Source organism: Triticum aestivum, chromosome 3A, assembly GCF_018294505.1.
Source record: "Triticum aestivum cultivar Chinese Spring chromosome 3A, IWGSC CS RefSeq v2.1, whole genome shotgun sequence".
In the NCBI taxonomy this organism is placed as follows: Eukaryota; Viridiplantae; Streptophyta; class Magnoliopsida; order Poales; family Poaceae; genus Triticum; species Triticum aestivum.
This window is the reverse complement of record NC_057800.1, coordinates 255,017,816-255,030,177: the sequence shown is the minus strand read 5'-3', so window position 1 is coordinate 255,030,177 and position 12,362 is coordinate 255,017,816.

The window sequence follows — 12,362 nt, the reverse complement described above, 5'->3', positions numbered from 1 at the left end:
TCTACACACGATGGTTATGTGGAAGAAATTGCTGTACTACTGGAGAAGAATGAAGACCTGAAGAAGAAGCTAGGGATGTTCATGGGGGATCCCGAACCTGGAGTGGACATTCATTCAGAAGATTACATCATACTAGACGACACAGAGTCTTATCCCGATAGCAATGATGATCATGAAGATGAAGCTGGAGCAGATATCATGGAGTCTTCCACCGATCAAAATTTCTAGTCGACCACCATATTACCATTAGAATTCTTCCATGTATATAGTAATAGCCCACGAGATTTTGTAACGGTAGCTTAGATCGATTCTATGAATCTTGTTTGAATTGAGTGGTGTGAAATGAATGTGTTTGTCTCATGTGCATATGGGTAGTGAAATCTCTCATTAGACCTCACTCTATTCTGTTCTCACCCCTCTAAACCTATCAGATGCCTCCGAGACATGACCCCGCATTTGCTTTTCCATGGGAGCTCACTCAGTTGGTAGTCAAGAACCAAGGAAATAACAACAACAACAACAACAACAACAACAACAACAACAACAACAACAACAACAACAACAATCCACCATCACCACCTCCAGTCGATAACTTAGCCCTCTTTCTAAGGTTATCTGCCAGTGTTCTCTAGTAGCATCGAGCCAATTGTTGCTGATGATTGGCTCTGCAAGATTGGAAGGGAGCTGACCACCGCAGGTTGCACAGATGCTAAGAAGGTGCGCTTTGCCACACATCAACTGGATGGACCCGCAACCTCATGGTGGGAGAACTACACTGCCACTTTCCCCCTAGCCAATGTTACTTGGGATCAATTTCAGCAGGCCATCCCCACTGCACATGTCTCAGCTAGAGCTATGAGCATGAAGAAGCGTGAGTTTCGCAACTTATGCTAGGGAAACCGTACTGCGGCGCAGTACATAGATGAGTTCAGCAAGTTAGCTCGCTACGCCCCAGATGATGTGGCAACAGATGCCGCAAAGCATGAGAAGTTTATGGAAGGGCTGGATGACGAGCTGAGTATGCAGTAGATTGTGGCAACATTCGCCAATTATTAGGAGATGGTAGACAAGGCTCTTATGATTGAAGGCAAGTAGCAGCAGATAGAGAACCGCAAACGGATGTATGGTCAGGGGAAGTATAACTCTGGAGCTCAACAGAGTTATAACCAAACTCCGGAGAACATACCCGTCATAACCATGGAGGCCATTCTCACAATGGAGGAAGTTCACATAACCACAGTGGCCCTAAGAATGGAAATGGGAATGGAGGAAACAACAGTCAGAGCCGTTCCAACCTTGCAACACCTGCCAAGAATGATTTGAGCCGTGTTACCCGTTTCAAGTGCGGGAAGACTAGACACTACGCCAATGATTGTTCTGAGTTAAAGAATTGTAACAGAAATGGAAGCCCTGGAAAGAAGCCCAACCCTTTCACCAGAGGGCAGGTGAACCACGTCAACATGGAGGAAGTTGAAGAGCAGCCCGATGCAGTTATTGGTAAGTTTTTCATTAAGTCATTTATAGCTATTGTCCTTTTTGACACTGGTGCATCGCATTCATACATATCAAGGGGATTTGTGGATAAGTTTAAGTTGCCCACCATAGCCCTTAAGACACATATGTTAGTAAGCTCACCTGGAGCGGAGTATATGGCTAGCAGAGGAAGTTTTCAGTTGCCATTGACCGCAGGTAGGCATGTTTTCCCCTCAGACCTAATAATTTTGGAGTCACAAGGATTGGATGTGATACTAGGCATGGATTGGCTATCGATGTATGGAGGAAATATTGATTGTGCTAGTAAGTCAATTCTTTTCACCACCCCAGAAGGTAAACGGATCAAGTATGTGTCTAGGCATGAGCCAAGGAGGACTCAAGTAAATTCAATTTCGGGAGTTGTTCAGGAGGAAGTGCCAGTTGTGAAGGATTATCTCGACTTATTCCCGGAGGAACTACTAGGCATGCCACCAGATTGAGATATACAATTTTGGATAGAGCTTTTACCAGGTACCGGACCAATATCGAAGAGACTGTATCGGATGCCCACAAATGATCTTGAGGAAATTAAGAAACAGATTAAGGAGTTATTGGAGAAAGGTTACATTCGACCAAGCTCGTCACCATGGGGAGCCCCAGTGCTCTTAGTTGAGAAGAAGGATGGATCTTTGAGAATGGTTGTGGATTATCGTGCACTAAATGAGGTGACGATCAAGCACAAATACCCAGTACTGATGATCAATGATTTGTTTGACCAGCGGCAAGGAGCTAAAGTATTCTCCAAGATCGATATCCGATCAGGATACCACTAGCTGAAGATCCGAGAACAGGATATACCTAAGATAGCTTTTACCACAAGGTATGGGCTATATGAGTACACTGTCATGTCTTTTGGTTTGATTAACGCCCCTGCCTACTTTATGAGTATGACGAATAAGGTATTCATGGAGTTCTTGGATAAGTTTGTTGTGGCGTTCATTGATGATATATTGGTATACTCGAGGAATTGTAACATCCCAAATTTTCAATTTGGAATGTTATACACTAGATCATCATTGCATATCATATTTATTGCATTTTGGTTGATCCTAGAAATTTTTCGCAACTCAAGGACCCTCGGAGAGAGTTGGGGATTTCGTTATTTTCATATTTGAGTTGTCTCAAATTTTGAAAATAGGATCATTAGATTTAAATTTATTTTATCTTCAATAATTTCTATACAAAAATATGAGAGACTGAATAAAATGACTTTCCCAAAATAAAGAAATATTGAGGATTTAATAAAAAATCAAATAAGATTTTATTTGGTTTTATTTGCTATTTTATTTGAATTTAGGAAACATGCGCATTTTTCAAAATTGCATTTAGGCCCCAAATAAATGTTCATCATGTGCGGCTTGATTTTAGAAGCCGGGGAAAATTTATTTCGGGATTTTTGGAGTCCGTTCAGTATTTATTTTATTTGTTTATCTGCACTTTATTATTTAAAAAAATGTGAACCGACTCCGGGCCGTACCCGAGCGGGAGTCTGCCCGGGGCAGCCTTTATAAGGCGACCGCCCGAGCCGGCCAGCCCACCAGCGCCCCAGCCCGTCTCAAGCACCGCGCCGCGCCCTAACCCAAACCTAGGCCACCACCGCCGCCAGGCGTCGCACCGCCGCCCCGCGCCGCCTCGCCGGAGCCGCCCGCCGGACACGTCGTCGAGGTAGCCGCCGTTGCCGGCGGTTTTCTTTAGAAAACCGCCCGGTTTTTTTAAAAGCCACGGTTTATTTTTTTTAGAATGGTTTTTTCGGTTTATTCTATTTAGCGAGCGTTCGCTCGTTCGCTCATTTAACGAACGTCTTCGTCGTTTAGATCCAGTTAGAGAACGTTCGTTCGTTAAACTGTTCGTCGTTTTTCTTTTTCTCGGATTAAATCCGCGATTTCTGATCTGATTTTCGTTTTAGTATAACTTCTCGCTCATTTATCGGAATCAGCAGATTCAAGCGATTAGAGTTTCGTATCGAAACCCTCTTTCCGTTTAACAACCTCAAACAAGTTTTTGCCACTGTAAAAATTGCCCTAGATCCAGAATAGTAATCGAAGCCTGTTTCTTTTGCCGTTTGTCTATCGTTGCTTCGTTCGATTTGATTCTTTTTGCCAACCGGAGTTCTTAAGTTGAACTTTCTGGTTAGATCTCTTATTTGAGTTTTACCAATGCATTAGTTGAGTACTTATTGTATGCTTGTTTGTTTGCGATAGAGTACCTGGAGTGCACCGCTTGTTACTTCGAATCACTAGGTTTCCCGGATCATCAGCAAGGCAAGTAACACTTTGATCATAACTTCTACTACCAAGTTTTATTGCATAAGATCAACCCTTACACATTGCATGATTAGGATCTAATTAAATTGTGGGTTTGGGAAGTAGTTGAGGTAGTACCTATTACCTGTTTATTATCAAACCTTTGGGAGTTACTTCTACATTTGCTTATTATTGCTATGCTATGCTAGTAGACATGGATTGGGTGAGTGATATCCATGACAGATGTGAGACTTTTAAATCAATGGTTTATCTAAGGTGGCAACTTAAATACACATCTGGGTGGATTGAGGTACCTGGGTATTCCAGGATTGCCTGTTTTCTTTTGGACCGCCACCCAGGCTCAAAGGGATCATGAGATTTTTCATGCTAGAAACTTCCGTGTGCAGCCACAAGCTATTATGGGATCTAGCATAGTTTACTAAGTCGTGCGAACTCTTACAGTGGTAGACTAGCAGATGTAGGGGATGTAGGTGGTACGGTCTACCCATCGTAAGGTGCTAGCGCTTCTGAAAGACTATGTCTCGGTTATACATTTCTCAAACACCATGTAGTGCGAGAATCCCAATGGAGGAGATCGAGTCTTGTGGGGAAAAGTGCGCAAACCTCTGCAGAGTGTATAAACTAATCATGGTTAGCCGTGTCCCCGGTTATGGACATCTTGAGTATCTAGTACTTGGATTATCATGTGAATCTTAGCATGTTACTATAAAATTTAATTTGATGGGTTTGTTTAATGAGGTTACTTAATTGGGATTGAGGATGCTGTCAACCATTCTCAATGTTCAACAACCACCATAATAGCTAAATAAATTTATTCCTTTGCAGTAGGGAAAAATTGGCTTTACGCAAAACTGTAACCATAGAGCTTTCCACCAGCCAAATATGCATATAGTATAGCTGTTTCATTTCATTACTTTCTATGTGTTACCTTGCCAGCATATTCCATGTGCTGACCCATTTTCGGGCTGCAACGTTAATGTTGCAGACTTTTCAGACGACGATTAAGGAGTTTTAGGTCGTGGTTCTATACTCAGTGATGCCGTTGGAGTTGATGGACTCACTTATCTTTCAAGCCTTCCGTTGTTATCGTTATTAGATAGCCTTAAGCCATATTTATTGTAATAAGTTCACTATTTAGACACTCGATGTAATAAGTGTTTGATTGCTACTCTGTTAATAATCTTTCAAGTACTGTGTGGTGTCTGCATTACTGATCCAGGGATGACACTGGAGCATAGAGATTGGACCGTCTGAGGTCTGGTCGCTACAAGATGGTATCAGAGCACACGTTGACTGTAGGACACGACCACTAAGCTAAAGACCTAGTTCACTCCTCACTCTTCTCTTCTGACCTCTCATCTTTTCTACTCTTTAGGATGGCGGATGCAATGAACAAGTTCACGCAACCGGATGAAGATACACCCTTTGGACGTCACTTGAAGGAAGTCACTAGATACCTGAACATAGGAGTACCAAGCTTCACCGGAACCTACAACGCCACTTTACCTGAAGAAGAGCGCTGGATGATTCAAGTTCAAGTTCTAGGAGGGACGTTCATGCCAGTAACCGAGCCCATAGAGTTTTCCTTTGATGCACCAACTTGGAGTCTACGAAAGAGCATGGCAGCTCACATCGCCATGGGACGCATTGGAGAAGTCTACCGCAATGATCTCAAGGATACTATCTACCAGATTTGTGGGCGCCGAGATGAGCACTGGGAGATGATCAGCACCAGAAAGGATAGATCAATTGCAGCTTTTATCCCGGAGTTAAACCAGCACATTCGACGTCAGGAGAACCAAATGTGCGCCGACATGATAGACCTAAAGAAGGCAAGGATAAGAATCAAGGAACTGGAGGAATAACTCAAGGCTACACGTGAAGATTATGAAGAAGAAATTGAAGTATTAGTGGATAAGAATGCCGACCTAACAATGAAGATCGGGATATTTATGGGAGGCCCTACACCAGTAGAAGAAGACGAAGAACCCAAGGAGATTCGCCCGGAAGACTACATCATCATCGATGACACCGACTCGGATCCAGATGATAGCGATGATGACTATGTTGATGAAGCTGGAGCAGATATCATGGAGTCTGCAACCGAAGAATATTTCTAGTAGACCACCTCATCAGTAGTAGTGGTCCACCATGTAAATATAGTAGTCCGAGCACTTTTGCGATAGTTAGATCGATTGTATGCCCTTGTTTGATTGAATGAAGTGAATTGTTTGCTTTTGCCTCATGTGCATATGGGTAGTGTTTTTTCTTTAGACCCCCTCTATTCTTAAATCTCATCTTTAATTTCTAAACCCTCAGATGCCTCTGAGACGTGACCCCGGATTTACCTTTCCACCGGAGCTCACACGGTTGATCGAACAGCAGAACACATTGATGCAGTTGCTAGTCCAGAATCAGAATCAGGGGAACAACAACAACAACCCACCACCACCACCACCACCTGTTGATCACTTAGCCCGTTTTCTTAGGCTGAATCCGCCGGTGTTTTCCAGTAGCACCTAGCCTATAGTAGCAGATGATTGGCTCCGCAAGACAGCTAGAGAGTTGACCACAGCAGGATGCATGGATGCGGAGAAGGTGAAGTTTGCCGCACATCAGCTTGAAGGACCTGCAGCATCATGGTGGGAGAATTTCACAGCCACTTTCCCTATCGATACTGTCACATGGGACCAGTTTGAGCAGGCTTTTCGAACTACCCATGTTTCAGCAGGAGCTATGGCCATGAAGAAGCGAGAGTTTCGCAACTTGCGCCAAGGAGGACGGACAGCTGGCCAGTATGTGGAGGACTTTAGTAAATTAGCACGTTATGCCCCAGATGACGTTGCTATGGATGCAACTAAGCAGGAGAAGTTTCTGGAAGGACTGAATGATGAGTTGAGCATGCAGTTGATGGTAGCAACCTTCAACAACTACCAGGAGTTGGTAGATCATGCTCTTATGATTGAAGGGAAGCAGCAGCAAATTGAAAATCGCAAGAGGAAGTGTGCACAAGGAAAGTACAATTCAAGAGCTCAGCAGAAGCCACGATTTACCCCTAGACCGGGAGGACATTTTCAGCATACCCATGGAGGAGGAAGCTCGCACAATCACAATGGCCCCAGGAATGGTAATGGGAATGGAGGAAGCAACGGCCAGAACCGCACCAACCCATCAACCCCAGCCAAGAAAGACCTGAGCCAAGTCACTTGTTTTAAGTGCCAGAAGACCGGACATTATGCCAATGAATGTCCTGAATCCCAGAATTGAAATGGCAATGGAAGCTCTGGGAAGAAGCCGAACCCTTTCAACAGGGGACAGGTGAACCACGTTAATGTGGAGGAGGTTGAAGAGCAGCCGGATGCAGTAATCGGTAAGTTTTTGGTTAAGTCATTTACTGCACTCATTCTTTTCGATACTGGTGCATCGCATTCATACATATCAAGGGGATTTGTGGATAAGTATAAACTGCCAACCCAAGCCCTTAGGTCACCCATGTTAGTAACCTCGCCTGGAGCAGAATATATGGCTAGTCTATGGTGTGATCGGTTACCATTAAGGATTGGTAACTATGTTTTTCCCTCAGACCTAATAGTATTGGAATCTCAAGGATTGGATGTGATATTAGGCATAGATTGGTTATCAAAGTATGAAGGGAATATTGAATGTGCTAGTAAGTCAAATTTGCTTACCACCCCAGAAGGGAGAAGGATCAAGTATGTATCCCGACATGTGCCAAAGAGGACTCAAGTAAATTGCTTAACAGGAGTTGTGCAGGAGGAAGTACCAGTAGTGAAGGATTTCCTTGAAGTATTTCCAGAAGAGTTGCCAGGCATGCCACCGGATAGAGATATTGACTTTTTGATTGAGCTATTGCCAGGCACAGGGCCAATATCAAAGAGACCATATAGGAGGCCTGCAAAGGATTTGGTGGAAATTAAGAAGCAAATTAAGGAGTTACTGGATAAAGGTTATATTCGCCCAAGTTCTTCACCTCACTACTAGGAAAACAGCTATAGATGAAATGGTCACTAATGGCGCACCACGTGTGTGGTGCGCCATTAGAATATAGCAATGGCGCACCACATACATGTACGCCATTAGTAATATATTACTAATGGCGCACCTGGTGTGCGGTGCGCCATTAGAAGTTTTGAAAAAAAAATTAAAAACAAAATTTGTTACTAATGGCGCACCGTGGGTGTGGTGCGCCATTACTAGTTGACATAGTAATGGCGCACCACACCCACGGTGCGCCATTAGAAGTTTTGAAAAAAAAGTAAACAAAAAATAAAAAAAATTGTTAGTAATGGCGCACCAGTGGATAGTGCGCCATTACTAGTTTTTAACTAGTAATGGCACACTGTCCACTGGTGCGCCATTACTAAGTTTTTTTCAAAAAAAATTCAATTTTTTTTTCAAAACTAGTAATGGCGCACTGTGGGCGTGGTGCGCCATTACTAGTTTGCCCGACTTCCACCGAATGCACCCCCCCCCCCCCCCGTGGACCGCCTTTTCAGTTTAAAAAAAATAAAAAAATGATAAAAATGTCAAAAAAATAAAAGAAAATAAGTTTGCCATGTGATATGTGGTCTAGTTGTTGGGAAAATTTACAAATATAAATTTCAACTTTATTTGCAAAATCTCTCTGGAAATTTGTAAAATGGGCATAACTTTTGCATATGAACTCGGATTAAAAAGTTTTATATATGAAAAATCATCTACTCGAAAAGTTACATCCGAATTTAACCGGGGGAACGTTGTTAAACATTTTCAAAATCCCCAAAAACCTAACACAAAAAAAGTTACGGGGCTTTCAAGATCTAGAGGCAAAAAAATTCAAAAAAAGGTTTTGAATTTTTTTTTAATTTTTTTCAAAAAATGATACGTAATATGACCGGGAAATTTGAAATATTTTTCAAAATTTCATCATAGTCCTGAACATGAACAAAGTCCTCGACATCAACAAGGTATAATAGGATTGATATGCTAGATATATCAACAAGTGCCTGTGAAGTGAGCTGTTGATGGGGTTGGATAGAACTCTGAAGTTAAGCGTGCTTGGGCTGGAGTAGTGTGAGGATGGGTGACCTTTTGGGAAGTTTGACCACGGAGTGCGATTTGACTTGAGATTAAGCATATTGACTCGAGATTAAGACATAATGACCTGAGATTAAGAAAAAAATGAAAAAAATTTGAATTTTTTTGAAAAAAATTAAAAAAATCTGAAAAAAATTGAAAAAAAATTGTTACTAATGGCGCACTTCGATGTGGTGCGCCATTAGTATACCAGATACTAATGGCGCACCATGGGCCATACTAATGGCGCACCGTGGGCCATACTAATGGCGCACCAGCGGTGCGCCATTAGAAAAAATTTCTAATGGCGTGATGCTAGTGGCGCACCAGTAGTGCGCCATTAGTAGCGAAAATAGGTGCGCCACTAGCAGCCCTTTTTCTAGTAGTGCCTTGGGGGTCGCCAGTACTTTTAGTGGAGAAGAAGGACGAATCGTTAAGGATGGTTGTCGATTATCAAGGATTGAATGAAGTAACCATCAAGAACAAGTACCCACTACCGATGATCAATGATCTGTTTGATTGATTGCAAGGAGCTAAGGTATTTTCCAAGATCGATCTGCAATCAGGATACCACCAGTTGAAGATTCGGGAACAGGATATACCCAAGACAACTTTTACCACCAGGTATGGGTTGTACGAGTATACCGTTATGTCATTTGGTCTGACTAATGCACCTGCATATTTTATGAACATGATGAACAAAGTGTTTATGGAGTTCTTGGATAAGTTCGTCGTAGTGTTCATTGATGATATTCTGGTTTACTCAAAGAATGAAGAGGAGCATAAGGAACATTTGCGTTTGGTACTTGGAAAGCTCAGGGAACATCAACTATATGCCAAGTTTAGCAAATGTGAGTTTTGGTTGAAGGAAGTTGGATTTCTCGGACACGTTGTATCCGGAGAAGGCATAGCAGTAGATCCCACTAAAGTTGATACCGTGACCAAGTGGGAAGCACCAACCACCGTGGGAGAGATCCGGAGTTTTCTTGGACTCGCAGGATACTACCGGAGGTTTATTGAGAATTTCTCAAAGATTGTGAAGCCTATGATGGAGTTGTTGAAGAAGGATACCAAGTTCATATGGACAGAGGAATGTGAGGCTAGTTTTTAGGAGTTGAAGAACATTTGGTTACTTCACCAGTGTTGATTTTGCCAGACCAGACCAAGGATTATGAGGTGTATTGCGACGCTTCACGTCGAGGACTTGGAGCAGTGCTTATGCAGGAAGGGAGGGTTGTTTCATATGCCTCACGATAGCTTAAGCCTCATGAGTTGAATTATGCTATGCATGACTTGGAGTTAGCAGCCGTAGTGCATGCACTGAAGACTTGGAGACATTTTCTGATTGGAAACCATTGCGAGGTGTATACGGATCATAAGAGTTTGAAGTATATTTTCACACAGAAGGAGTTGAATCTCAGATAAGGGAGATGGTTGGAGCTCATCAAGGATTATGATATGAAATTGCATTATCAACCCGGAAAGGCTAACGTAGTAGCTGACGCATTAAGCCGTAAGATCCATGTCAACCACCCTAATGACGGGAGAATTACCAAGGGAGTTAGCCAAAAATCTTCAAGAGTTATGTTTAGAAATAGTCCTGAGAGGCTATGTAGCAGCATTGGAGATTCAGTCTACATTGATGGATAAAATCAGAGAAGCCCAAAGGACTGACAAGGAAATTGCTTCTATTAAGGAGAAAATTAGCAACGGAAAAGCTAAGGGATTTCATGAGGATTAGCACGGTACCTTATGGTTTGAAGACCGTGTCTATGTACCAAATGATTCGGAGATCAGGAAGCTAATTCTGCAAGAGGCCCATGACTCACCATACTCGATTCACCCAGGAAATACCAAGATGTATCTGGATTTGAAGGATATTTTCTGGTGGACCGGAATGAAGAAGGATATTGCGGAGTACGTAGCAGTTTGTGATGTATGTCAGAGAGTGAAGGCAGAGCATCAGAAGCCAGCAGGATTGCTACAACCATTGCCGATACCCGAATGGAAGTAGGATAAGCTAGGCATGGATTTTATTACAAGATTGCCCAGAACACGTTCAGGCTATGACTCGATATGGGTTGTATTCGATCGTTTGACAAAGGTAGCTCATTTCATTCCAGTGAAGACTACCTATACCAGTGCGAAGTTGGCAAAGATATACATGACCAGGATCGTATGTCTGCATGGAGTTCCAAGGAGCATTGTATCGGATAGAGGAACCCAGTTTACTTCAAAGTTATGGAATCAGTTGCATAAGACATTGGGAACCAGACTAGAGTTTAGCACAGCTTTCCACCCGCAGATAGATGGACAGACTGAGAGAGTCAACCAGATCTTGGAGGATATGCTAAGAGCTTGTGCGCTAGATTACTGATCTAGTTGGGATGAGAATTTGCCATATGCAGAGTTCTCTTACAACAACAGTTATCAATCCAGTTTGAAGATGGCCCCTTTCGAAGCCCTGTACGGAAGGAGGTGCAGGACCCCATTGTCCTGGGATGAAGTTAGAGATCGCCAGTTGTTTGGACCGGATATGATAAAGGAATCTGAACAGAAAGTGAAATTAATTCACGACAGGCTAAAGGTAGCTCAATCCAGGCAGAAGAGTTATGCAGATTCTAAACGCAAGGAGACAGTTTACGAAGTCGGAGACCGAGTTTATCTTCGAGTATCACCACTTCGAGGAGTTAAGCGCTTTGGAGTTAAGGGAAAACTAGCACCACATTTTGTAGGCCCATACAAAGTGTTGGAACGTATGGGAGAAGTAGCCTACAAGTTGGAATTACCCGAAGGACTGTTAGGAGTTCACGACGTGTTTCATGTATCCCAGTTGAAGAAGTGCCACGCGGAGATGGCTGACATACCACTGAGAGATACGGTACCAGTGGGAGAACGTATGGGAGAAGCAATTCAGTTGGACAGTGATTTGACTTATGAGGAGAAACCAGTTAAGATTCTAGAGTATGCCAGTCGAGTCACCCGCAGCAAGGTTATCAAGTTTTGCAAGGTTCAGTGGAGCCACCACACGGAGGATGAAGCCACCTGGGAACGAGAGGAAGACTTGCTGAAGGACCACCCTCACCTATTTTCTAGCCAACCCGAATCTTGAGAGCGAGATTCACCTTAAGGGGGGTAGGTTTGTAACATCCCAAATTTTCAATTTGGAATTTTATACACTAGATCATCATTGCATATCATATTTATTGCATTTTGGTTGATCCTAAATTTTTTTCGCAACTCAAGGACCCTCGGAGAGAGTTGGGGATTTCGTTATTTTCATATTTGAGTTGTCTCAAATTTTGAAAATAGGATCATTTGATTTTATTTATTTTATCATCAATAATTTCTATTACAAAAATATGAGAGAGGGAATAAAATGACTTTCCGAAAATAAAGAAATATTGAGGATTTAATAAAAAAATCAAATAAGATTTTATTTGGTTTTATTTGCTATTTTATTTGAATTTAGGAAAAATGCGCATTTTT